Raw genomic sequence first — 27,585 nt, 5'->3', positions numbered from 1 at the left:
GAAGCCAGAGACTGTCGAGGAAGCAAAGCGAAGTGGGGAAAGAGAGAGAGAAGCCGGCGAACGTGCAGAGTGTGGTCTGCTGAGGCCGGCAGGAGCCAGAGAACCTGCCAGTGGTGACGGTGTTGGCATGTGGTGTTTGCTGCGGTTTGGCTTTTGGCATTTGGTGTGTGGTGCGGTTGGCGGAGCCGCGGGATCAGAGGTGTGCAGAGTCGTGGACACAGGAAGCGACCGCAGGAGGGGCGTGAGGTGCAGTCTAAACTCTGTGCGGTGCAAGCAGTGAGGAGCCGGGAGGAGCCGTGACCGCAGGATCTGATGATAGCGGTGGCGGCGTAAGGAGCCGTGCCAGCCTGCCAGAAGTCGGGAGCTGGAGCCGGTAGCTGGAGGTGAGGAAATCCTGTGAAGCGTGCAGCGTGAGACAATGGGCATTATTCGAACGGGTCGATCAAAGAGTGCAGCAAGGTGGAGGAGAGACGCTGGGGTTAGGGGCTCATTCTTTACTCCCTTGCTCCCCTGCCGGGTACATAGAGGAAAACGAATTCCCTGCCTCCTTCCATGTTAAAACACAGAGGGTGTTAACGCCGAGCCTGGAGTAGACGCAGCTGAGGGATTCAGTGTGGGCAGTAGCTACGGAGGTGAACCACTGGGAGCCATGAAGGCCACATGAGCATGAACCTCCACATCCAACCCACAATTCAGAGGCAAATTTGAGGCAAATTATTCCAGACCCAGTGGTAATTAGCAAAATTGCAAGCTAGCTCTTTTGAAATTCAAGAGCATGTTTCAAGTATAATCAATTGTTGATTTATGTCAAAGTGCATTAGTACCTTGTGTTAAGCATCAGTCTACAATTATAAGCATTCTTCTGCTTGCTGTTCTTGCTGTTCTATAGCAGTTAAATCACAGTTGTTGAACGGAGCATGGGTAAGCAGGACAGAACTTTCTAAAGCAGACACAGGAAATCACAGTAAATCTCAGACAATAACTCTTAAGAGGTGGTACTTCAGAAAAGTGATATGAGTGCAATGAGATCAGGACGGGTCAGGCAGGTGCCCCCGCTACAAAAAACACATAAACAAAAGAAATCACAAACAAACTCAACTATAACAAGGGGGACATCCCCAAAAAGACCCCAAGGGATAGGAAATTATCTTTCCTCAACACCATCTCAAATGGAAACTAATCCTGTGAAAAACAAAAGGCCGGAACAAAAAATAAACAAATCTTTCTTTCTGAAAGACTCAGCAGCAGCCACCTTTTCGGAAACAGGGAACATCAAGGGTTTGCTTACACCCCTTGCTCCACAAAAACTAAAAGCTGCTGAATTGCAAGAAGTTCCAAAAGTACCTCATGTATTGGCAACCCACATAGGGCCTGGATATAACGAAAGTGTGGGAATAACAGATCAAATAACAAAGGAGTTAAGAAATGATACAAATTCACCAACAGTCCATCAAACGAAAAGTGTGAAAAAAAAACAATTGTCCAGGCAATTATACATTCAGTTAATAATAATAAGAATGATTTGGGAGACACTAAGCCAATATGCATTGATCTGAATTTGGAATCGGATAAAATAAATCCGCAACAGGACGATACAGCAACAAGAAGCAAACTTAAAATATCGGAGCATTTCCATTCGACACTTTACAGGGACAAACAAATACAGTATAATCAATGCTTTGACCCCATTGTAACTTCGCGTGATATAAAGGCTTCAACCTCATGGTTACACTCAACACTAATAATGGAGAATGTGGAATTGGTTGAAGTCTTGGAAACAAAAACATCGAATCAACCTAATTCGGGAATTATCCAGGTAAATATGCAAATAGATTCTGTAAAGCAAAAAGATGGAAAGCAAAAAAATACCACAAGTCTCTCCAAAAAGATCTATTGGTATTGAATCAAACCAGGATCCAAGCTCAATTATAGAAATATCAAGTCATTGTTCTACCCAGATTGCTACGGAGGGAAAGTATGATTTACCATATGGTCCGCTAGGTATTATAAGGCAGGATCCAATTGATCAATCCAAAATTCAAACAGAAATAAGTGTAAGTCCTTCGGCCCTTTAGCAGGATAACCCGAAAGCAAGAGGATTTTATGCAAGTAAGCTGAAAGAATATACCAACCAAATGGAGATAGATAACTTATCCTCTTTATATTTTTTAATTTTTCAATACCTTGCAAACATCGATATCAGTATTAAATATGCAATCAGACAAATTGGACGTCCAGATTGATCTTATGAATATTATGGCAACTCACGTCTCTAGTATTAATACCAAAATAGATATGTTGACCAATCAAATGAGGAAATTCCAATCACTAAAGAGTACAGATCCACAATGCAGCTGCACATGTGATCAAATAATAGATAAATTAAGTACATTACCAGCTATATTAATTGATATATTGAAAGAAAGAAATTACAAGTCAACTATAGAGAAAAACCCACCGGAAGATAAGCAAGAGCAATTGCAGCTAATAGGAAACCTACCAAAAAATGACATTTATAAGCAACAGGTTGGGCAACCGAATGAGCTAATCTGTGAAAATATACATGAAATCCAAAATGACATGTCATTGATCCTCTTTTCGAATAGTGGCGAAGAATACATTGCGACGAAACCCAAAATGGTTCTTACTCAAGTCTTAACAAAAAGGCAAAAAAAAACATGCTAGAAAAGAAAGGCAGAACACGAATGGTCCTATGCCAAGTGATGCAGAGGTCAATACGTGCTACCCATTGTTTAGCGTCATGAAACAAAAGAAATCTCTTCCAGAATTAGAAACCACTAAAAGAAAGTGTACTTTGGTAAATCAACTGTCGGATGGCACCATGCACTCCGGCTCTAATTCTACAGAAAATAAGGTTAGTGAAAATAATGTGAAAACCTGGCACGCCAGTCAGAAGGGCAAAGACAAACTCACCCAAGTGAAATTAGTTTCGTTTTTGAAATAAAGTGATACAAATGAAAAAATTAAAAAAAGGTTGCACATTTAGACAGCTTGCAGATAGAGATATCGACAACAGACAGAAAACAGGATACATTAACAGAAACTTCTATAGGGCAAGATCAGATCAAATGCCCTGAGGTACCATTTTGTAAATGTTCTGAACAGAATCAAATGGAAAGCCGAAAAATTACTAATAACAACACACCAATAGTCCTAACAAGCAATTGCTATAAGAAATATAACAATCACGAATGCACAGTAACTGCAAGCGTGGATAAAAAAATAGTGATCACGTGTTCTCTAGTAGACAGTAACAACCAATATGAGCCCCATTGTATACCAGCCAATATACAGCTTGAATAGAAAATTAAAGGAAAAAATTCCTCCCATAATCCTGGGCAAACAAAAAATAAAATTCCAACGCAGAATCAAGCAAGAGAAGAATCATCTGAACATGCCTCCTTAACTGAAACAATGAGTTCTGGTGACCAGTGGCAAATTACATTAATACCGCTATACACGTCAAGAGGAAAGCAAGATAAAATTAAATAGAGCCAATATTTTGAGGTGATAACATTACAGTTTATTGAAACGACAGATTTACTTTCAGTCAAGTTCGTGCCAAACATACATAATCCACTCTCAGAGGCAACAATATCTTCATGGAAATTTGAAAAATTGGTCAATCAAATCTTGCTAAGGAGTAATTTGAAACTTGGGGTATAACAATACCAAAATCAACACCGCAGCGTTACCCTGCTCCATTCGCACAAGGGGTCAATAAGCTGAGTACACACTCTCCAGTGTATTCGATTCTGCACAATGCCCGAGGTCCAACAGGTACTGATACGGTGTCTCCAACAAGAGGCAGGAGTAACTATAGGTATTGGTCACCATTAACACACAGTAGGCAAAGACCAGTTACTGAAGCAAAACCTGCTTGTCAAAATGAGAAACTAGATATACTTTCCTGGAACATTGCAGGTGCAATTACAACGCTTACAGATGGAACTCTAATGGAAACCTGGGCCCCATATGATATTATAGTACTGCAAGAAACCTGGCTGACAGAATTAATTCAGCTACCTTGATTCACAGTACATCAGGTGGATGCAGTAAAAACGAACAACTATGGAAGAGCAAAGGGTGGTCCTTCGGTATACATATCAAATAATTTTAAGGCAGAATCTGAACAAATGCTGACAACTTCAAATAATATACAAATGATAAAACTTAACATTGCGAGCGGTCACTGGATAACCTCACTAATTTTGTTTAATATCTACGCTCACCCAAATGCCCAAGAAACATTAACAACATTCAAAAAGATAATCAAGGAAATAACCAAAGTAAGATACAATACTCCAACCTGAGAAATAGTCATCACAGGTGACTTTAATACTCATCTCATCTGTATACCAGATGAAGACGACCAGTTATTTGTAGAAAATGAATTATGGTCAATAAAACATCAAACTGCCCATCAATGGAGGGAGCCAAACAAAGTGGGCAAGGAACTAGTTACAACCCTGGAACATTTGGGTTTGAGAGTAATCAATGAGTGAACGTCGGATGATATTCCACCAAGTTTAACATAATATGCCCCAACCACAGGGTCCGTCATTGATTACACAATTCTAAGCTTGCCATTAATCCAACAATTAAGTTTGTTCAAAATTAAGTGTAGCATGGAAAGTGATCATTTGATGCAGCAAATAGTAATAAACACTAATTTGGACAAATTTCAACCAGTACCAACATTGGTTGATGGAAGTGTATAACCGCCTATAAAAGAGTGAACTGGTCAAATGAACGACTACCTGAACTTGCAGCTAAAGCCAAAGCAATACTGGAGGATAGTATAGTGTTACGGCCTTCCATGTTAAAAGCTTGGAGTAAATTTGTGCTCGAAGTAACGAAACAGAACTCAAAATTAACTACTGAAGGGATCACAAATCATAATTACTTACCAGCACTATAAATTAAGGGGCTAAAAAAAGAATTGAGAAGAGAAATAAGGAAGGTAAAAAAACAAGGTAATAAATCAGATGCTTGGGACAAGCTAAAATACTGAAAAAAGAGTTTAAGAAGCATGTCTGGCAAGAAAAACGAAAAAGAACAGATGAGATTTTGGAAAAGATGGTCTATAACTGCAAACAATCAGATGCTAAAGCATTTTGGAAAATAATAAATGGCCTAAATAAGTCTCTTAACACAAAAGTATCAACAAACATAACAGAAGAAGCTCGGGCTGTGTATTTAGCTGAAAATCAATTGAGGATTAACGAAAATAACAACATTAATCAAACTATTGAACTATCATTACATCATGCCCATGTACCTGAACAGTATGATACATTGAGCACTAAAATTGAAAAGGATATTAAATCAGCAAGAAGTGATAGTGCTCCCAGACCAAATTGCATCCCACCAGCCTTGTTCAATACTGACCCAAAATATTGGGCCAATCCCATAATGCTATTATTCAAAGAGGTGGAAAATACAGGTTCAATTCCTGATAGCTGGAGAGGATCGATAATAAACCTTATCTATAAGGGTGGTGATAAAACAAATCCATCCAATTATAGATTAATAGCACTTACTGATACAGAATCAAAATATTATGCATCAATAATATTGGAAGAGCTAATAGAGTGGTCAAAAGACAAGAATCTGATTCCATTTCAGCAAACAGGATTCTGGAAGGGAAACAGTACTACAATTAACATGCTAGCAGTATCAGTAATGGGGGAAAAAAGCAAACATCTATATTTATATACGTTTTATAGACCTCAAGACTGCCTTCGACCGGGTGAATCGTTCACCCCTTTGGGCCAAATTAAGAAGTTGGGGCATACAAACAAATGTACTAAGAGGAATCAAATCATTATATACAGATATGTGGATTCAAATTAAAGTAGGGGATGGGACCAAACTGTGCTAGCCCCAGACCTGTTCAATCTATTTATGGAGGATTTGTCTCTCCACCTGGATTCAGTTAATGCACATGCACCAAGACTAGGGTCATTGACGATATCCCATTTAGCATATGCCAATGATATTCTACTGCTGAGTCAGACGGAAATTGGTCTCCAAAGACTAATTGAAAAAACAGGGACCTATACAAAACTTAAAAAATTATAAATAAATATCTCCAAAACAAAAGCTATGCGTATAGGGAGGAACATTGGCGCATCTTTAAAGATCAAGTTGGATGATCAAACCATAGAAGAAGTCACTACCTACACGTACTTGGGGTTTAAATTCGATACAAATTTTTATTTTCAAGCGCAACAGAATTGCCTGGTTAGGAAAAACAAAGCTTTGATACATGCATTCAGCTTGCTAGCAAAACAACTAGATGGCCCCTCCTATCAACCACTGCTTACAGTAATTAAAGCAAAGCTGCTCCCTTCGCTAACTCATGCAAGTGCGGTGATGTATGGTAGGGATGCTAAATTGTTAGACAGCTTACAAACTAAAACCTATAAACAGGTTTTACATCTACCCTCTAATGCCTCCCCAGCCCAAATCCATCTAGAATTTGGAGTAAAACTACCTTTACAACGCATCCCATTACATCGCATACTACCTTTACAACGCATACCATTACAACGCATACCATTACAATGCATAGCATTACAACACATAGTACCCTTACACTATCCAACACTTACTCTACTGTTGCAACCCCTGGAGTTAGAATAGTAATTTTTACCCCTACACTATCCAACACTTACCCTACTGTTGCACCCCCTGGAGTTATAATAGTAATTTTTACCCCTACACTATCCAATACTTACCTTATACGCAATGTAATGTTATGCGTTGTAATGGTATGTGTTGTAAAGGTAGTATGCGATGTAATGGGATGCGTTGCAAAGGTAGTTTTTAAAAATGTGTTGTAAATGCATGCTATGTATAGGAATGCGTTGTAATGGATGTTGCGTTGTAAAAAATGCGTTGTAAAGGTAGGCGTTGTAAAAGTATGCGTTGTAACGTCATACATCCGTTGTTGAAGTATTTGCAAATTCACGACAAAGCAGTAAAACAGGCTGTAGGAAGTATCCAAAAAGGCAAGCTATAACAGTGTATGACATTGATAAGGAGGTTAACATTGTGGCAATCTATGACATCATGAACCATAGAATCATGCTTGCCATATATCCTAAGTACCCCCCACACAAATAACCTGTTAAAAACTGTAAAGTACTTGTAACTATGGTCTGAATATATTTTACGAAACTGTATTATAACTCTGTTATGTGATGTATTAATACATATAACATTTTAATGAAGATGGAGCGACAGCCTTTTTAAAAATGTGTTTAAACTGTATTTTGTATTGTGATGGTTTTTATTAACTAAAAACAATAAACAACAAATGTATTATTATTATTATTATTATTCTTTGCATTTCTAAAGCGCATCAGCTACCCACAAAGGGTTTCCCGGCGCATACAATGAGTTTCTTTGGTGTTGTAGTTAACAAGCGAATTAGATGTTAAAGAGCCAGGTCTTCAAAGCTTTTCTAAAGCTCAAATAATTGGCTTCATTTCGCATTGTGGCTGGCATAGAATTCCAAAGAGTAGGTCCCAAGAAGGAGAAAGATTTTCCTCCTATACGCATCCGTTTAATTTTAGGAGTAACAAAACTCTTTGCCGCAGCAGAGCGAAGAGTACGAGAAGGGCAATAAGGACGTACCAAAGTTTGAAGGTATTTTGGGGCTTTTTTCATATGGATTTTGTGCATAAGGCAGAGCGATTTGAACTTAATTCGATTTTCAATTTTTAACCAGTGCAAGTCTCGAATATATTTGGAGGTAGAGGTAGTACTGGCAATTTTGCAGAGCAGTCTGGCTGCGGCATTTTGAACCATCTGCAACCTTCGGATCGTGGCTTTCTTTGCCCCCAGATATAAAACGTTTCCATAATCAAGCCTAGAGGTGAATAAAGCATTGATTACCATTTTCTTGGTCGATTCAGGTAGCATCCAGCAGATCTTCTTAAGCCATTTTAGAATGGCAAAGCACGTGGATGATGTTTTCACAGCTTGCTGGTGCATATTGAGCGAGTCGTCAACAATGATGCCCAGATTCCGTGCTTGCATCACTGGGACTGGGAGCATGCCCATTTCCTGCGGCCAATGTTGTGAGCCCCATAATTCTTTATTTTTACCCATAACTATCACCTCAGTTTAATCCCCATTTAATTTGAGGACATTTTCCTGCATCCATCCAGCTATTTTCTTAAGTCCATGTTTTAATGTAGAAGGACTTTCCCTATTTTCTGAGGAGAGCGCAAAGAACAACTGGGAATCATCAGCATAGGAGTACATTTGTAGACCAGTGTCTTCTACCACCTTCGCTAGTGGGCTCATATACAAGTTGAACAGTAACGGACTAAGTATAGAGCCCAGTGGGACTCCATGCTCATAAACCTGAGTATCTGAACTCGTTGAGCGAGAAAAGACTTGGAATGTTCGCTCATTTAGAAAAGATTTTAACCAGTTTAATGCAGCGCCTCAGATGCCTAGGGAATGTAGTGTGCGCAATAATACAGTGTGTGATACCGGATCAAATGCGGCACTTAGATCTAGTAATACTAGTGCCACTGTTTCACCATCATCCAACAGATGGCGAATGTTTTCAGTGACTCCAGTAGGGTCGTCTCAGTTGAGAAACCTGCCCTAAATCCTGATTGGCAGGGAGGTAGTAGGTCATGAACAGCAATGAATTCGATTAAAAAGCGATGTACATGCTTTTCCAAGATCTTTGAAAATATCGGTAGTAGGGAAATGGGTCTAAAGTTAGAGGTCAGATTAGGATCTGCTCCAGCCTATTTTAGTAGAGGATGAATCATGGCATGCTTCCATTCTTTCGGGACGGTCTCTTCCTGTAGGGATAGATTTAGAAGGTCTGTAATTGTTTCCATTGACTTTTTATCAAGTTTTTTAAGTATGGAACAGGGTAGAGGGTCTTTTGGAGACCCAGATTTTATGGTGTTAAGTAATTCAATCACATTCTCAGTAATGAGTTTTGGCCAAATCTCTAACAAGCTGCTGGGGTTGTAAGCAGTCATGCTTTTTAGAGATGTATCAGTCAAGGAATATAACGGAGTGGCAACTGTTTGGCAGCTATTGCTTTGGTGTTTTCCTATCCCTTGATAGATTTTATCCACTTTACTAATGAAAAAAGTGGCCAATAGATCACATTGCTGCTTGCTTAGATCTGGTAGAGTTGGTAGCGTTTTTGAGCCTGCCAGTTCTTTCACCATTTTAAATAGTGCTTTTGACCGATTAAGCACCCCCACAATAGTGGCGTTCACAAAATCAGATCGAGCCTTACTACAAAGTGCATGGTATATGTTTAGTTTGTTCTTGTATACCTTTTTTGCGTCTGATGAGTATGTTTTCCTCCAGATACGTTCGAATGTTTTGCACTCAGTTTTTTCTAGTTTCGGCGCTTCTGTGAACCATGGGGCAGGAGGTCTGTGGCCTTTACATTTTAATTTTGTTCTTGGTAAGCAGGTGTTAATTGCTGTCATAAGCCATTTCTGTACTATTGTAGATAATGACTGGACAGATTGTGCAGAGCATGGGGTATGCGAGTTCAAAAAAGTATTCAGCGCATCAATATCCAGTTTCTTCCAGTTCCTAATAAATATAGGTTGTTCAGATATGTCCCCCGTTTTTCTTAAAGTGATTTGAAGTGAAAATCTGACAACATAGTTGTCCGACCAACACAACGGTAGTGCAGGGAGAACCTTTAAATCTTTGATGTTAGAAAAAACTGGGTCCAGTAGATGACCTGCAGTATGCGTAGGTCCCGAATTGAGTAGTTTAAGATTCAGAGAGGCTAAGTCGGCAACAAATTCTGCAGCCTTTCAACAGTTAGGATTTTCCAAATGCAGATTGATGTCACCAATCAGGGAAAAGTTTGATGCCTTCATGACTAGTGGACCAATGAGTTCTGGGAGAGCCGTCGTCCAGCTAGTTGCCAGCCCTGGCGGACGATAAATAAGTGCCCCTGTTAGCATATAAATGGGGGTAAGAGCGAGTTTGTAAATTGCTGCTTCACAGTTAGGACATAATATCTGGGTAAGGTCACAGCTATATTCCTTTTTGAAAATGATAGCAATCCCCCCCCTACTTTATTTTTTCGGTCTAACCTTACCATTGCATAGTGTTCTGGCAAGGCCGCTGCAATATCAGGTCCCGAACAATCTTGGAGCCACCTTTCTGTTAGGAACAGGGCATCCGGTTTTTCATCTGACAGTGTATGAAAAATATCCAATTTAAGTTTGGGTAGAGATCTGCAATTCAGACTAAGAAAGGAAAAGGTTTCCATTTTGGATTGACAAGTGAGTTTCTTATCCAACCCCTTAACTCCAATAAACTTACTGGCTTCTGATATTGCAAAGTTACACTCGTTACAAGGTTCAATATCACCACTCAAGTGTAGTAAACTACAATGTGCTAATCGTGGAGTTCTTAAGGCCATCAGTTGTTCTGAATTATATGTAATTGACACGCACCCATTTTCATGCGTTGTGATATCTGAGGTCATTACATCTACTCGTGCCTCAGTGTCTTTGACATTCCTAGGTGGCAGAGTTGGGGCTAAGGCCCTGGGTCCGGTCCCGGCGCGGACGGCGCAGACGGGCTCACCTTCGGCGTGCCATTGGTGCGCCCGCTGCGCGCGTCCGCTGCGCGTCCAATCAAGGGGAACCATCTATACTGAGCTACGCCCAGCAACTAGCCCGCTACTCGCTCCGAAATACCCATAAGATGGCGGCGGTATTCTGCGGCGGTCTCCGGGTGATTTTTAAGGTTCCTGACCTGTCCAAATCGACAGATCCAGGTACGGTGAATGGACTTGTGCAAATAGGCTCAATGTGCTAAATGGATATGTGCAAATAAGCTCAATATGCAGAATATAAAACCAAGCGCAAAATTATAACATCAGCCACAATTTAAACAGTTTTTAAAACTCTAAAAGCAAGAACCCCCGGCTTTCCGCCTCATGGGTGATTCACTCGTAGCAGGAATTGATCAGGGCAGTGTGAATAGGCGTCTTATATACTGAGCTACGCCCAGCAACTAGCCCGCTACTCGCTCTGAAATACCCCTAAGATGGAGGCGGTATTCGGCGGCAGTCTCCGGGTGATTTTTAAGGTTCCTGACCTGTCCAAATCGACAGATCCAGGTACGGTGAATGGACTTGTGCAAATAGGCTCAATGTGCTAAATGGATATGTGCAAATAAGCTCAATATGCAGAATATAAAACCAAGCGCAAAATTATAACATCAGCCACAATTTAAACAGTTTTTAAAACTCTAAAAGCAAGAACCCCCGGCTTTCCGCCTCATGGGTGATTCACTCGTAGCAGGAATTGATCAGGGCAGTGTGAATAGGCGTCTTATATACTGAGCTACGCCCAGCAACTAGCCCGCTACTCGCTCTGAAATACCCCTAAGATGGAGGCGGTATTCGGCGGCAGTCTCCGGGTGATTTTTAAGGTTCCTGACCTGTCCAAATCGACAGATCCAGGTACGGTGAATGGACTTGTGCAAATAGGCTCAATGTGCTAAATGGATATGTGCAAATAAGCTCAATATGCAGAATATAAAACCAAGCGCAAAATTATAACATCAGCCACAATTTAAACAGTTTTTAAAACTCTAAAAGCAAGAACCCCCGGCTTTCCGCCTCATGGGTGATTCACTCGTAGCAGTAATTGATCAGGGCAGTGTGAATAGGCGTCTTATATACTGAGCTACGCCCAGCAACTAGCCCGCTACTCGCTCTGAAATACCCCTAAGATGGAGGCGGTATTCGGCGGCAGTCTCCGGGTGATTTTTAAGGTTCCTGACCTGTCCAAATCGACAGATCCAGGTACGGTGAATGGACTTGTGCAAATAGGCTCAATGTGCTAAATGGATATCTGCAAATAAGCTCAATATGCAGAATATAAAACCAAGCGCAAAATTATAACATCAGCCACAATTTAAACAGTTTTTAAAACTCTAAAAGCAAGAACCCCCGGCTTTCCGCCTCATGGGTGATTCACTCGTAGCAGGAATTGATCAGGGCAGTGTGAATAGGCGTCTTATATACTGAGCTACGCCCAGCAACTAGCCCGCTACTCGCTCCGAAATACCCCTAAGATGGAGGCGGTATTCGGCGGCAGTCTCCAGGTGATTTTTAAGGTTCCTGACCTGTCCAAATCGACAGATCCAGGTACGGTGAATGGACTTGTGCAAATAGGCTCAATGTGCTAAATGGATATGTGCAAATAAGCTCAATATGCAGAATATAAAACCAAGCGCAAAATTATAACATCAGCCACAATTTAAACAGTTTTTAAAACTCTAAAAGCAAGAACCCCCGGCTTTCCGCCTCATGGGTGATTCACTCGTAGCAGGAATTGATCAGGGCAGTGTGAATAGGCGTCTTATATACTGAGCTATGCCCAGCAACTAGCCCGCTACTCGCTCCGAAATACCCCTAAGATGGAGGCGGTATTCGGCGGCAGTCTCCGGGTGATTTTTAAGGTTCCTGACCTGTCCAAATCGACAGATCCAGGTACGGTGAATGGACTTGTGCAAGTAGGCTCAATGTGCAAAATGGATATGTGCAAATAAGCTCAATTGCAGAATATAAAACCACGCGCAAAATTATAACATCAGGCACAATTTAAACAGTTTTTAAAACTCTAAAAGCAAGAACCCCCGGCATCCGCCTCAGGGGTGATTCACACGTAGCAGGAATCAATAAAAATTGAAATAGTCTCAAACAGGTGAGCGGAGGGTTCCAAAAAGACCAACACTTAGACTTGTCAAACCTCAACAAGCCTTATCCTAGGTCTCAACATATTCACAGAAATGCATTTATTAAAATCCAGCTGTCTCCTTGTGATTGGTCCATACAATTGTAACTCTCCAGCACTGTCTCCCTGTGATTGGTCAATACACATATAACTCTACAAAACTGGTGTTTTCTCTTATTTGCAGCTCTTTTAGATGCACTGCCTTATTCTTTTGCCAGCCGAGGGCTTCAAAAATCACACATTTTTCAAGAGATGCATAGCTCCAGGCCATGACCAGTATAAATGTAAATGTGGGATACTTGTAAAGCGCACTGTTACTCTACCCGAGTGTCCTGGCGCTATACAACCATTACAACAACAGAAATAGAATGAAACTGGTTTTCTGCACTAGGCAGTAATTAACATTCCAAGGCATGTCTGATGCACAACAAGGAGAATGGAGTCATTTTCACCAACCACAGTTTGTGCTGTCATCACTATGACAGCTTAATAGCTATGTATTAATTTTAATGACTTGGAAACCACAAGAGCTGCACAACACCAGGTTTCACTTCAATGGCCCAGCAGAAACCTCTTGCAGAGGGAGTGAAGTGAAGGCAGCAAACCTAGATAGACGTCTCCAAACACATGAATGTGTCAGTTTAAATTGTAATTATCAGGTTCCCATGTTTGTAAGGCACCAAAACAACAATGTATCTGTGTGACAACAGCAACAGAAACTAGTTGTGTAAAAAAATACTCTGCTTTACTGGGACATGTTAGGTTGTATTGTGTGTGACTGCTGGGTGACCTGTCCACCTCTTACAATATCTCTTGCTGCTGCTAAGTGTGTCACAAATCAGTTGTCAATTGGTTTATAAGACAAGGATGCTACTGTGCACTAAGCAGGCCCAGAGTCATCACTGTGCATGTCAGGTGGCACACCCAGCTCTAACTGGAAATTGATAGCAGAACTGGGTGCAGAAGTGATCAGGTTGGTCACTGGTGAGTACAGAGTAGAAGCTCATCAGTTTAAAGCCTTCTATCATTAATGCTTTTTAGATATTTGAAAATAAATATAGAAAGAAAACCTTCTGTGTCCTGTCCTATTCATATTGTGTATAAACGTGGGAAAATTTTTAATCAGTGCTCGCCGGAAGCTCACAATGATGTCACTAAACCTTTTTGGTTGCGATTGCAAAGTAGAGGCTTGCAAAGGAGAGCAACTCTACCTCCCTATATATGCAACCCCAAACTGCATTTTATTGAAGGATCCTATGTCCAATGAGATTTTTAAAAAGATGTTTCCAATTTTGGAAGAAACTGGGAGAGGAAGCAGAGGTTCTTTAGCCAACTGCCTGCAAGTCCATCCCTCTATGATCACTTACAAGATCCTAAAGGGAGGAGGCCCCACAGAGAACACTTCCAGTTCCTGCCCCAAAAAGGATATCTTAAGACACAATACTTCTGATGTTTTATGTGAGCTTTCTTTGACAGGTGTATACTCTTCCATTGTTGATTCACTCGCTCTTAACATAACTTCCAAACCGTGTATATGTTGTCTGATTGGACTACACAATAAGGCATCCATTTATAGTTCTGCTGAATTGTACAGTTGTGTCAGGGGAGGCCAAAGCAGTGGTTGCCATCTTCTCAAGCACTGGGTTCTTCAAAATAGTGTTTTATGGTTGAAGGTAATCTCCTTTGCAAGCTGCATGAAGGCCATGTGGGTCTAGGTGTGTGTAATTCACATAAAGTCCACTGGACACAAATCAATGGACTAGTGGGGAAATGCAATGACCCTCAAGAAGCAAGAAGGCTGTTTGTCACCACTGAAAAAAAAAGTCAGGGCTGAAAGACTATAACACTGCAGTTTCCTGTACCTGTGAGCAAAGTGTCAACTATCTCCTGTATAGGAGAACACACTGCAAGTGCCAGAATGACTGAATGATTGAATGATTGGTCATATTAGGTTCAAAGATGGTGAGGCTCAGATTTCATTTATCCTTTTATGGTTGATTGAAAAGCCAAGTTGTTAGCAGTTTTCTAAAAATGGAAAGTGATGGTGCGATTTTCAGTTCATGAGGACGATGGTTCCAATGTAGAGCCGTTGATCTGAAAAAGCTTCTTCCGCCCACAAGAAGCGTTTGAAAGCAGGATCCACTATGTATGATAGTTAGAATGAGGAGCACGTGGTCACGTAGATGCAGGTTCAGGGTCTTTAGACCCAACATCTTCTTAGTCTTTGTTTTCAAATGATGTAATGTTTAGGTATATTTGCATCCACACAGAACTGTTCATGCTGTCTTTAGGGTATTATAGGATTTTAGTTGATGAAATATCAGTTTTCCCAAACACAATATTAATGTTGATACATTTGCAAAAGAATTAACAACATTTACCATTATATACAACAGATAGAACTATGAAAAATATTAAATACTGCAACAATTGGGGCGATGTGTACAAATGCTTTTGTGCGGTCATAAATGGCCTGATTGGCACAGTCTTGTAATTTCTGACACAAAAATGTTTTTACACAAATTGTAATTCAGTAACATGTTAATGCCACATAATTTGGGTTTATCCATTCGTTATTTGGAAGGGGCGTAGTAAAGGGGCTCCTTTGAAATACTTTATTGCTCTGCTATGTATGAATGTTTTAATTTTTAATTGCAGAACATTCATTTTTTACTGACAACTCGAAGCTGGTTGTAACCATTTGCAAATGGGAAGGGGTCCCCACGGGTCATTACTTTGTTACTTTTTTTTACTTGTTACTTTGCCACGCGAGGAGCTGGGCATTTGAATGACCGCGACTGGAGACAATAATAAAGGAATTCAGAGCTAAGAGGACACCATGAAAGTCCCAGTAAAGAACTCCTGGGGGCCAAGTCAGCTGTACACAACTCACCGAGAAGCGGGCACACTGGGAGGGGAAACGCTCATGACTGCCACAACAATGGCACAGTTAGAACGGAATGGAAACAAGCACATGGCTCCTTGAGGAGCCGGAAAGCTTCTGTGGAAGGGGGGGATGGGTCGACATTTTTAAAGTATTTTTTATCTGAATACTACAAACTTCGGCCTATGAATCGAATGCAACTTTACAAGCCAACATGTGGAGAAGTGTGGCTCAATGGTTAGAGCGGCAGACCCTGATGCAGAGGTCTAGCCCGGGACCAGGGTTCAATTCCCCGCCTCGGCGGGTCTTGGGTTCAAATTCCACGGACCTGATAATTCTTGCCTCGGTGCCTATTCCAATCATGGGTCCCACTCTGCAACTCTGGGCAATAGCTTGCTTAATCTCCACAATGGCCCCCACAATGCTAAGAATGCCTGACCTCCACCTTGGGGGTGCACAGGAGTGGACACTTCACAGGGAAAGCCAGGATGGGTTCCACAGCAGTATTCGTTCAAGCGCCTTGAGACCCTTGCGGGTGAGTAGTGCGCTATACAAGTATTGATTTAACGTCACTGCTCGTCAGTGTGAGAGAGTGGATTATTAGGGTGGATGGCAGCCTTCAGCTGGATTAGCTCTTTTCTCGAAGGCTGCACTCAAGCGGTACGTTTGGCCTCATTCACTGCACCCAAGCTAACTATCACCTGTGGGATCCCACAGGGATCATCACTATCGACCTATTGTTAAGATCTCATGTCGGTGCAGTGGTCTCGTCCTGTTTCTTTCAGCTTCGAAAGATCAGAAAGATCTGCCGTCTGCTCACTCAAGCAGCGCTGATACAGGTCTTGATAGCCATGGTGCTATCACACGTAGACTACGCCAACTCAATCTACCTATTTTTATTCTATAAAGGGGTTTTGTCCTTACGGGAGCGAGTCGGACAGATATAAGTGTAATCAAATAAAGATTACTCGGTCTCGGATTTGTTTCAGGCCGCTCTATTTATTTTTGAGAGCCCTACAGTATTTAATCAAATTCTTCTTAGATGCCTGCATTGATCCAAAATGATTTCATCGTTAAACTTAAATACATTTATACAGTTTCAATGTCCAAGTCTTGACTCACCATAGTACATATAGAAATCATATATGACTGAAAAAATTCAAATCTAAACAATGATACATAAACAGATTAATTTCAACATTCTTCATACTCTTCGAAATTCACATTAACAGTGAGTACACCAGTACTTTTTTGAACAAACTATCAGTCCAATGTATTGTATTGAATCTTTCTGTTTTTAGGACTGAAATAGCGGGGAAAATATACTTTTTGAAATACAATGTCCTTGTGGGACCCTCTGCGAGAAAAGAGGGTCCCACAAGTAACAAATAATAAATTGTCGGGTTTTTAATGAAAAACCCGACAATTTATTATCGGATTTGGAAACGCGTCGACTGTTTCTTTAAATTCATCTTTTCTCGGGGTAGAATCCAGGGACACATCTTGCAAAAAGTCAAAATCACCTTCCAAAATTCCCTGACCTGGTATATTAATTAATACCTGTTTTAATTCTTTTATGGGGTTAGGGAATATCTAATGGTGGCATTTAAGAGTCAACTCCTGCCAAGTTTTGGAGAATGTTACTGGTTAGAGGCGGCAGACCGTGAAGCAGAGGTCAGGCCCGGGACCAGGGTTCAAGACCCGACGCGGTAGGATCTTGGGCTCAATGTCCGCGGACTCGATAATTCTCGCCTCGGTGCCTACTCTAATCATGGGTCCCACTCTGCAACTCTGGGCAAAAGCTTGCTTAATCTCCACAACGAACCCCTACAACACTGGGATGCTTGGCCTCACCTTGGGGGTGCCCAGGAGTGGACACCTCACAGGGAAAGCCAGGATGGGTTCCACAGCGGTATGCGTACCAGCGCTTTGAGACCCCCCTGGGGGTGATATGTGCGCTATACAAATACAAATTATTATTATATTATTATTATTATTACTATTTATGAGGTGAATTTCCGATAAAAGCAAGATGTCTGTGGGGTATTTTCCTAACCATATATCGACTGACAGAGTTTCACGCTTATTATAATGGCCATTAACGTTGAATGTTTTTACCTTCAAAGCTTCTTTATGCATCCTGGTTTCATTTGAATGAGAATTAACTTACCTTCCCTCCTGAATCTACCTGGGAAGAAACATACAGCAGCCATATTTGTGTTTTGGATGTAAATACGTGACTCGTGCCTTCTGGAATTTTTGTTTTCTCTCGGAAGTGTGTCACATACACTATCAAAAATAGCAAAAATACATATGTTTGGATGTAATATCCCCCGGACCTCTAGTCTCCATTGTTCCAGACAAAGTGCCATGTCCATTGAGCTGCCTATCCATTTAAAGTGGTCTCTACAAAGCTCTTTATATGACCTAAAGTGCATTGTACGGCCTAAAGTGCATTTAGTGACTTTCTAAAACCCTTTTATCTTATTCAATGCTCTCTTAAGCTTCCCTTCTACCCTCCACTTTGTCTTTAACCTTATTAACTTTTGCTGTTGCTTTCACCTCAAAAGATCTAATTTAGTTATGTTCTGGCAAAAAGGTAATTGTGTGTACTTGATCTCTCTTTTTTCAATTTGCGACACCTCCACATACCCCATCCCTGTGAATCCTGTAGCCTCCCCTGAAAACGGATTGCCCACGCTACCGTATACACACCATCTATAGTCTGGATGTCATTGTGGCGCACCCTTTGAGCGCTCACCCTTGATGCGCTCGTCTCCCCCCTCCCCCGCCTGAACCACGTGTGTTTTTAGGTCTCGCCTACGCAGCACACATGCACTGCATAGGAAAAGACCTTTAGCAATCGCTTCAGCTTTGCTGCCAAAAACGTGCTAGCATTGCGTTGCTTTTAATGCAACGCGTGTACGTTTGGCGAATCACTTGCGGGAGTGAGCTTTCAAACCATGTGTTAATTACAAACATATGGTTCCTGCTCGCTCCTGCAAGGGACTTAGGTGCAGCCCCCCCTCTCCCTCCTCCCCCTGCTGCCTCCTCCTCTTCTCATCTTTTTTATTCCCGTTCAGCGCGAGGCGCGCACTTGTTCTTTTTTGCATCCATTTCTAACTAAATGAAAGAAGGAAAGAGAGGTTGTGAATTGTTTCTTCAAGTCACGGTTTTCAGTAAGTGAGAAGCAAGACAGAAAGAGAAGGAATAATAGGAAGAGGATGGGGGGCAGCTGCCAGCACAAAAAAGAAGAGGACATTGTCCGTGTCTTCACTGGGCAGTAAGGAAGAGACAGAGTCCTTTTCCTTCTCTGCCCGTCGCCGAACGTCCATGAAAGCCGAGCCTTATCTGAATACCTTTGCTATTTCTGCCATCCTGGGACACAGTTTTGAAAAGAAAAAGTAGGGGAACGGAATTGTTTTAATAAAAGAAGTAGGGTCACGACGTGCCCTTCCAATCCCGCCCACTTCGACCACTGGTTGAGATGCACTCCGTGCACGGAACTGACTTGGCAGTTTGACTCCATTACATTTTTAGGAGTATCGGTGTACCATGACCCGCAAGACGTGCTAGAGTGAAACTTGGGGAAGGCAGTGACAGTGGTTCGCTGCTCCCTCCACTTCTGGACCAGGCTGCCATTGACCCTATGGGCAGGATAACTATCGCCAAAATATTTGTCCTGTCACAGGTCATCTGTTTATTTGCGGCCCTTCCATTGATTATGCAGAACACATTCTGCACAGACCTACGGAGCATGCTGTTGGACTTGATTTGGGGTGATGGGTGGACTCATGTTGCTCATCATAAGCTATTTACCCCTTTGACCGAAGGAGGCTTCTGTGCCCATGATTACGAACAATAATATGCTGCAGCACAAATGCAGTGGTATATGCGGTGGCTTGCAGGAGCGATGTCCCTTGAATATGTAGGCATTCTAGATGAGCTTTCAGGAAGACCGTTGTTGCACAGGCTCTTTTTCACAGCGCCCCCCTCAACATACATACATGTTATGAATGGTGTCATATATCTGGAGGCGCTTCGCAGATGACTGGTGGCGTCGTATGCTCTATGCACCCAGTCTTCTGCTCTTGGCCATACCGGAATGTGCAGGCTTGAGACAGCGCATCGAGTCCAAAACTTGGAAAGAAGCGGTAGTCACAAACTGTGCAGGTTTGAAAGGGGGGTGCGGAATAGCACAAAGGCCATTACACACGTACACCCCACTTTACAGGGCAGACCGGCTGGGGAACAAACAAAACTACTGGATTATTGGAAATTTACACTTTGGAATGATATCACAGATAAACAGTGGGACCATTGCCTGCAATCGATCAAACAGATAACTCGGAAAGTGCTGTTTCATCTCATTCAGTTCCAATACCTGCCCTATGCATATCCCACACCACAAATGATCTGTGGGAGTTTACCCCGGAGCCCCTAACACATGTCTGAGGTGCAGGTCCGATGAAGCTGTCTTCCTTCACATGGTGTGGGTTTGCACGCTGATAGGTTCCTTTTGGGAACAGGTGACACAACTGGTGTTAGAAGTGATGAAATGTTTTTCACCGCCGTTACTGCTTTGGTGCTTACTAGGGCATATAATTAAAAACAAGCATTGGCATAGCCAATAGGACTAGCTTTCACGACCTTATAAGTTTTTAGTTATGCAGCACAATATCCTTAGTGTAACAACATCAACTGTTGCATAACCAAACACTTATAAGGTCCCAAAGGCCAGAACTATTAGCAATGCAAATGCTTGTTTACAAGTGCAACTGTGCAACTCAGATCATTTTAGGTCTGCTATCGGTCTATTAATCAATAAGCAGTGTTAAATATTCTCGGTTGACAATTTTGGAAGTAATGCTTCAGCCTCTCCTATGTCTGTAAACAGAAAAGAATGACCTTTTACAAGAATTCTGGACTATTGATGCCTGAGCCCCTTTTGCTAAAATAAGTCAATTTTCACAAATTATTTTCCTCAACGTGCCATTGCTGCTGACTTGTCTGAACTTTTCTTAAATTGTATTACTTCGGGGGATGAAAATTTTCTCCTTGCAATAGCTGTGCTTAAAATTTGCTCCTTAACTCAATAGTCCGAAAAAGTTCAGAAGTATTGTACGCAGGAACTTTGCATTTGCTCTCTCTGCGCCGGGACTCTGTGGCCTCTTGTGAATGTTAAGCCCCCCTCCGGCTCTGGCATGACTTTCTTTAAAAGGGATTCAGTCCATTTAAGTACTTGAGTGCCCTCGCTACCTTCTGGTATTCCCAGTAGGTGGAGGTTGGAACATCTATTATAGTTTTCCAAATCCTGTAGTTTGGTTTCTGTCTGGTTCTTTGCCACAGAAGGAACAACACAGGGAGGGGTTTGGATTGAACATGAGGGGTGTGGTGCCTCAAGTTCGGAATCAATGTTGGTGTCGACCTGGCAGCTACGATGAGGGGGACAGGTTGCAGGGAATGCAGCTGGAGGTGCAGGCACAATTAGTCACCTGCAAACAAGAGAAGGAAGGGAAAAAGGGAAGAGAGTAAGATCCTACGTCTAAATCTCACATACTAAAGGCAAGCACAAATCCTATCTCTTTATGCCCTCACACACCCCGAAGGATGTCATGCTTCATCGTCAGGCATTTGCTCCTCCTTGGGCTAGCGCTGCAATGCCCTACGGGTTTTCAAAAGGGTCACTTTAGTGAGATCTTTTGTTTGTACTGCCATATGATGAGTGTTGGTGTGAGAAGAGTTTTTAAGAGAACAGTGAGATTGATAAAACTGGCTAAGGGGTACCAGAGTGAGTAAAAGTTAATGTGTAGGTTCCCTTGTCAGGTTAAAAAAACATGTTGGTTGTGAGTTACTGATAGGGCGCAATGTGCCTTAGTAACTAGAGGTCAGTCGACATGTTTCGGCCCTCTAGGTGGTCAGAACAATCCCTGGCGCTTCTTCAGGACTAAATAGCATGAGTAGAAATGTGAGTGGAAGTAGTTGGGTCAAGAACCCTACTCAATGGGAGCAGTCCACCCTGTGTGCAACTACAAGGTGGCAATAACTTAATTGTATATCTGTTCCTGTCACAACCTAGGAGTAGATAAGACAAAAATAAGACAAACATAAGAGGAGTCATTATAATCCTCTCCAATGGCACATGGTTGAGTGCATCCAGTGTCCAAAGACATTTACAAACAATGAAATTGACATGCAAAACGTCCAACACATATTAAAGAATGGCTTCATTCTGGGATAAAATCATAGTTTTTCTACAGCATGAGTGTATTGTATTGTCTTGTATCGACATTTATGAAGCGCGCTGTAACCCTAAGGGCATCCAGGTGCTAAGATACGAGTAAGATGCTGGCGGTTAAGCAGGGTGGCTGAACCAAATGATTAAGGTCTAGGGAAGAGCCAGTCTTGACTTTTGTTCGAAACAACAGTAGGTCCTCCATTTGCCTCAGTTCCAAGGGAAGACTATTCCAGAGGCAGGGAGCTGCCATGCCGAATGCTCGTCCCCCCATTGTAGATCTCTTTATCCTCCAGATAATGGCAAGATTGGCTGACGAGGACCGTAAGCTGCGTGCCGATGAATACCATCCGAACCCACCCTGAAGTGGTTTAGGTCCAAGTCCATTTAGTGCTTTAAAAACAATGCACAGAGACTTGAGCATTATCCTTTGGGTCACCGGGAGCCAGTGCAGCTCCGCTAATGCCTGGGATATAGATGGCCGAGGAGGTCTTGTCAATGCAAGCTTCGCTGCTGCCGCGTGAATTCTCTGGAGCCTTGTGATCAAATAACTTGGGGACTCCAGTAGCAAGGCATTCCAATAATCCAGGCGGCTCCAAATGACACTCCTAACTGCTGTAGCTCTGGCCTGAGAAGGTAGCAGTGGCTGCACCTTCTGAAGACCTCTGAGAGTGTAGCAGCTTCCAACCAGCTTATTGACATGAGATTCCAGATTCAACTTGTCATTGGAGCTGACCCCCAAATTGCCTACTGTGCTCACTGGTACAAAGGGGGCATCTGTGGGGATAGGCCAGAAGTCAATAGGTAAAACTGGTGGCACTCTGCCCACCCCACAGTGCAGAATCTCCGTTTGTTGTGTGGTATACTCCATAGTGAGTGTGGTACACCAGCTATAGGTCATGCCACGAGGGTGGCAAGGACATATGTGGTGTTGCTGAACACCCAACATAAGAGCACTACCTCTGCTGGGAGAAAGCTGTTATGATATATGTAATAGTGGGAGCTACGCGATCACATCAAGGCTTTGGTGCTTTCCCCTATTAGCAGCACCTCTAGCTGCACTGCCTTCTTTTGCCACACGAGGGCTTCAAACATCACACATTTTTCAAGTGATCACTATACAACCATTATAACAGCAGAAAGAGAATGAAACTAGCTTTCTGCACTAAGCAGTAGTTAACATCCAAAAGCACATCAGATGCACAACAAAGAGAAGTGATGAATTTTCTTTAACCAAGGATGAATTTGTCAACACTATGACAGCTCAATAGCTATGTATTATTTTTAATGACATGGAAACCACAAGAGCTACTCAATATCATGTTTTCACAACAATGGCGTAGCAGACACCTCCTGCAGAGGAAGGCATGCAAAGGCAGCAATGTTAAAAGAAGAAATCCAAACACATCTCTAAACTATGCACCACAAGAAGACAATAATTAGTCAGTTTAAAATATAATAATCAGGTTCCCATGATTGTAAGGACAGCAAGTAAAAACATAACAGTGTGAAAATAGCAACAGAAACTAGTTGCAGAGGAAAATACTCTGCTTTACTGGGACATGTTAGGTTGTACTGTGTGTGGCTGTTATGTGCCCTCTTCACCTCTTAAAATAGTTCCTCGCTGCTGCTAAGTGTTTCAAACCCAGTGGTTCAATTCGTCTATAAGAAAAGGAGTCTACTGTTCACTAAGAAGGCTCAAAGTCATGGCTGTGCCATGTCAGGTGGCACACACAGCTCTAACCAAAAATTGCTAATAGCAGCACAGGATGCCAAAGTTGCATAGGTTGGTCATTAGTGTGTACAGAGTAGAAGTTCATTAGTATATGATTACACCTACCAGGATTTTACCTTTTATGATATTTGCAAATAAATATAGACATAAATTGTTCTGTTTCCTGTCATGTCTGTATATGAAAATGCAATCATATAAAATAAGTATTCAATTGACCAAACAGGATTTGGAATGTTTCACCATCCACAACAATAACATTGGCCATGATGTGAGGGACACCAGATAATACATGGGCCGATGCACAGGAACGCTCATGCACTGCCCATGTAACGCCTACCTGAAACAAGGTAATGCAAGGCAGTGCTATGCGCTGTATTGTGTTATTATTTTATTGTTTTACCAAGCCACGTCGTTCAGCACAGGCGCAGTTTGTGCCAGAAGAGCTACTTTAAGCTAGCAAGACCAGGCTTATCTGTGTCATTCTTGAGATGACTCATCGTGATAACTGAAAACACTCTCACCATAGAGTGCTTCCAAGAAACACCAGTTGATGAGGATGGTGGAGGCATAGCAGGAGGGATGACAACAGGGCACACTGGGTTTCACTCTCTTTCACAGCTGCCAGCTGTCTCCATGCCATGCTGGTCACACTCTATCAATCTTTTTTTAAACTAACAGAGTATTGCAGGGGTGCTTCAGGCCAAAGAAAACAGCTTTAGGCTACCCTCTCTTGGGTCACGTTAAGTCATGCAGAGGCACTCACTGCTCGATGCTTGAGTTCGATCAAAGTGCTTTTCTTCAATTTTCACTATCCTGATTTTTCCTCAATTTTTCTGTGTGCCTCCTCCTTGCTTTTCTCTCGTTTTCACTGCTCTCTTCTTTTTCTTTTCCACTTCATTTGCATGCCTCTTCCTTGCTTTTTGCCTGTCTTTATGTGCAGTCTCCCGACACAACTACAGACCAACACCACTCTCTTTCCCTCCTGGATCTCACTCACAGGGCCCTCCTCCCCTCAAATCATACCTCAATCTACTTGCAAGTTTGTTTAATCTTTACATGCTCTGCAATAGAATGTTAAGGTCCCCATAGCAATCAAGTGGCTGACAATGCTAAACTGAAGGCCAGTGCTTTGGTCAAACTAAGGTAGCTCAGTCAGCTTAAAAAATCTGTGACTTGATCTTTATTTTCTGGTCCAGTCTCATTTTTTTTTTTAAATGTGACTGCTAGCTTGGTATGGAACCAGGGAACAGAGTACTTTTGTTTGCATAACCATTTTGCTTTAAAAAAATGTCCACCTACTTCCTCAACAGTTTATGTAGAGTAGAGTGTAGGCTAAGTTGGTGTTGCTGTAGCGCAAATTTCATTTTTCATTTTTAAGGGTGCATCATAATCATAGGTTCAGGCGGGAAACATCCTTTACAACGTAACTAATACAACAAGGTACCATTACAATGCAGCTTTAACAACGAAAGTCGTTACAACGACTTTCGCTGGAGGGCGCTCTAGGATAGGGAATAGTTTAATTTACTATCCAACACCTTCCCTACTATCCACGGGGACTGGAGTTGGAATAGTAAATTAAACTATTCACTATCAGCGCCCCCCCAACGCAAGTCGTTGTAACGACTTGCGTTGTTAAAACTGCATCGTAAAGGGACGCGTTGTAACGGTACGCGTTGTACCGTCATACATCCGTTCAGGCATTGTATGCCTGGCTGCATGTGCGCTGTCAGCATGCTCAGCATTGGCGTGTTGGGCTTGGCTCAAGCTATGCAGAATCATCAGGTGAGAAAATTCTCATACTTGCCCACGTCACACTGGTGTGCAGTCATCCTTGGCCATGCATTATAGCATTATAGCATCATACATGTTTTTTTAACTACTAGCATTGGTTTCAACAACGTTGTGAGGGATGCAGCTCTCTATTACTGGCATTTCTCATTCTTGATGTGGAAAATGTACTGACAATTTTTATTTCTGTTTCTTTACACACTATTATAAATACCTTGACAATCATATACTGTGTTCCACACAAGCACTAGATCCAAAAGATCGCTAATCTACAGGTACATCGCAAGACTGCTTTCTATCATAAATTGGGATGATCTTGATAGATTACCAGACGAGGCACTTTAGCTGACACTGAGGGTCCCTGCCTGCTGAGACTTCACCGCACAGAGGTCTGACATCTCCATGAGGGGGTGTACCGTTCATGACCAGGATGGGCTCCCACATTCTCTCCAACCAGCTAATAGGGCTGGGTCATTCTTTTGGGGGATTCTTGGCTTTACACCTACCCACACCATAGGTATACTTAGAGTAGGGATTTGCATAGTAGGAGTATGCCTGAATACTGCCTTGTTTATATACCTGCATATATAGACTGTTTTAGCAACATTGTAGAACTATATCTCCTAAATACGCGTTTTCAATAAATATATTGAAAACATCCCACTGTGAATTCTGTAGATTTCCCTGAGTACTAGAAGCACGAGTGACTGAGCAAAAGATTCTGAACATTCACCAAGATCCCTGAGGCGTCAGGTTGTCATGTTCAGTGGTTGCCAGAAACTATTCACTCCCTGGTAAGGTTAGGGGGGTTTATGGTGGCACTCTGATCTAGCTGGTATCTAGACTAACATATCCTGCGATGTGTAGAGAATCATTCTAAGCAACTCACCCAAAGTTTGAGTTGTCCAACAAAAATGCAGATCCTTCTGACTGGTAGAAAATACAGACCACCTCATCGTACCATGATTGGAGAAGAGTGTAAGAAATGTGGCATTCTTTGACATTTTTTCTGTGAATGTACAGCCTTGAAAAAAGAAAAACAAATGTAAAACCAAAGGGTCAAATGTGAATAAAGTGAGGTTTCCAGTGATAGAGATCGTAGGTCACCCGACCAACAATTTCACCATATAGTTTTCAGGCCCATAAATTTTAATTCACCATATTCATTAATCAGGCGACCTTACAAATCTCCACCATCAACCCTGATTCCTTCCTATTTAATTCTAGTGTACCCGACTTACCAATCCACCGTTACGGGTACCTATGACCACAATGGATCAGGGAGCTAGCTGTAAAAGAAGGCAGGCAAAGTACAAACCCAACTTCATATAACTGTGATATTCATAAAATGACCACGGACAACTGGAAAGTTTTAAAAGCTTTATCTAGATTTCATTTTTTAGAGAGCTTACAATTTATAATAAGAAGGCAGTCTATAATTAGAATAACAAAAGCACATAACCAAAAAGGAAAAATATAAGGGTAACCATTTAAGGATTATGAAGAGGAGAAAACAGGGAACATACTAAACAGAATATAGAAATGGAATTCAAGAATGGACATCTATGAATGGGCAAGCTTATGCACGTACTAGACTTATACTATGGGACGTACTTCATGAATATAAATTGGGAAAATAGGATTCCTATACATCTATAGGAAGGGTAAAGAAAGTGGAACACACTATAACTCTAATAACGCTACTTTAGATCAGTTTTTGTAAGAGGAAATTATAAACCACTTTTATAATTCAAACAGTACGGAGAGTTGTACTAAAAGGAAGGGTAACATAGGAACATGCTATGAAATATTTGCAGAATCGTATGAGCTTTTCATTCAATAGCTTTGCGAAAGCATGGGAAATAAACATATGCAAAGGTATGTCTTTACTAAAGCAAAGACAGAAATAGAAAGGTGCAGTATAGAGTTCTCAGCACTATATATATTTACCTAGACTGGTGTGAAGACCAACCCTGGCCACGGATCAGTCAAGGACAGGAAATACCCCAAGGAAGGACAGTCATCAATGGGACAGCAGGTGCAGAATGGACACCCCAGGACAGGACAGGGAAACCAGATTAGGATCAGGACAGGACCACCAAGGAACGACCAGCACCCGCAGTTTGGAAGCAACGCCTGCGCTCCACCC

Source organism: Lissotriton helveticus, chromosome 4_1, assembly GCF_964261635.1.
Source record: "Lissotriton helveticus chromosome 4_1, aLisHel1.1, whole genome shotgun sequence".
Classification (NCBI taxonomy): Eukaryota; Metazoa; Chordata; class Amphibia; order Caudata; family Salamandridae; genus Lissotriton; species Lissotriton helveticus.
The sequence above is the reverse complement of the archived record's forward strand: the minus strand, read 5'-3'. Positions refer to the sequence as shown.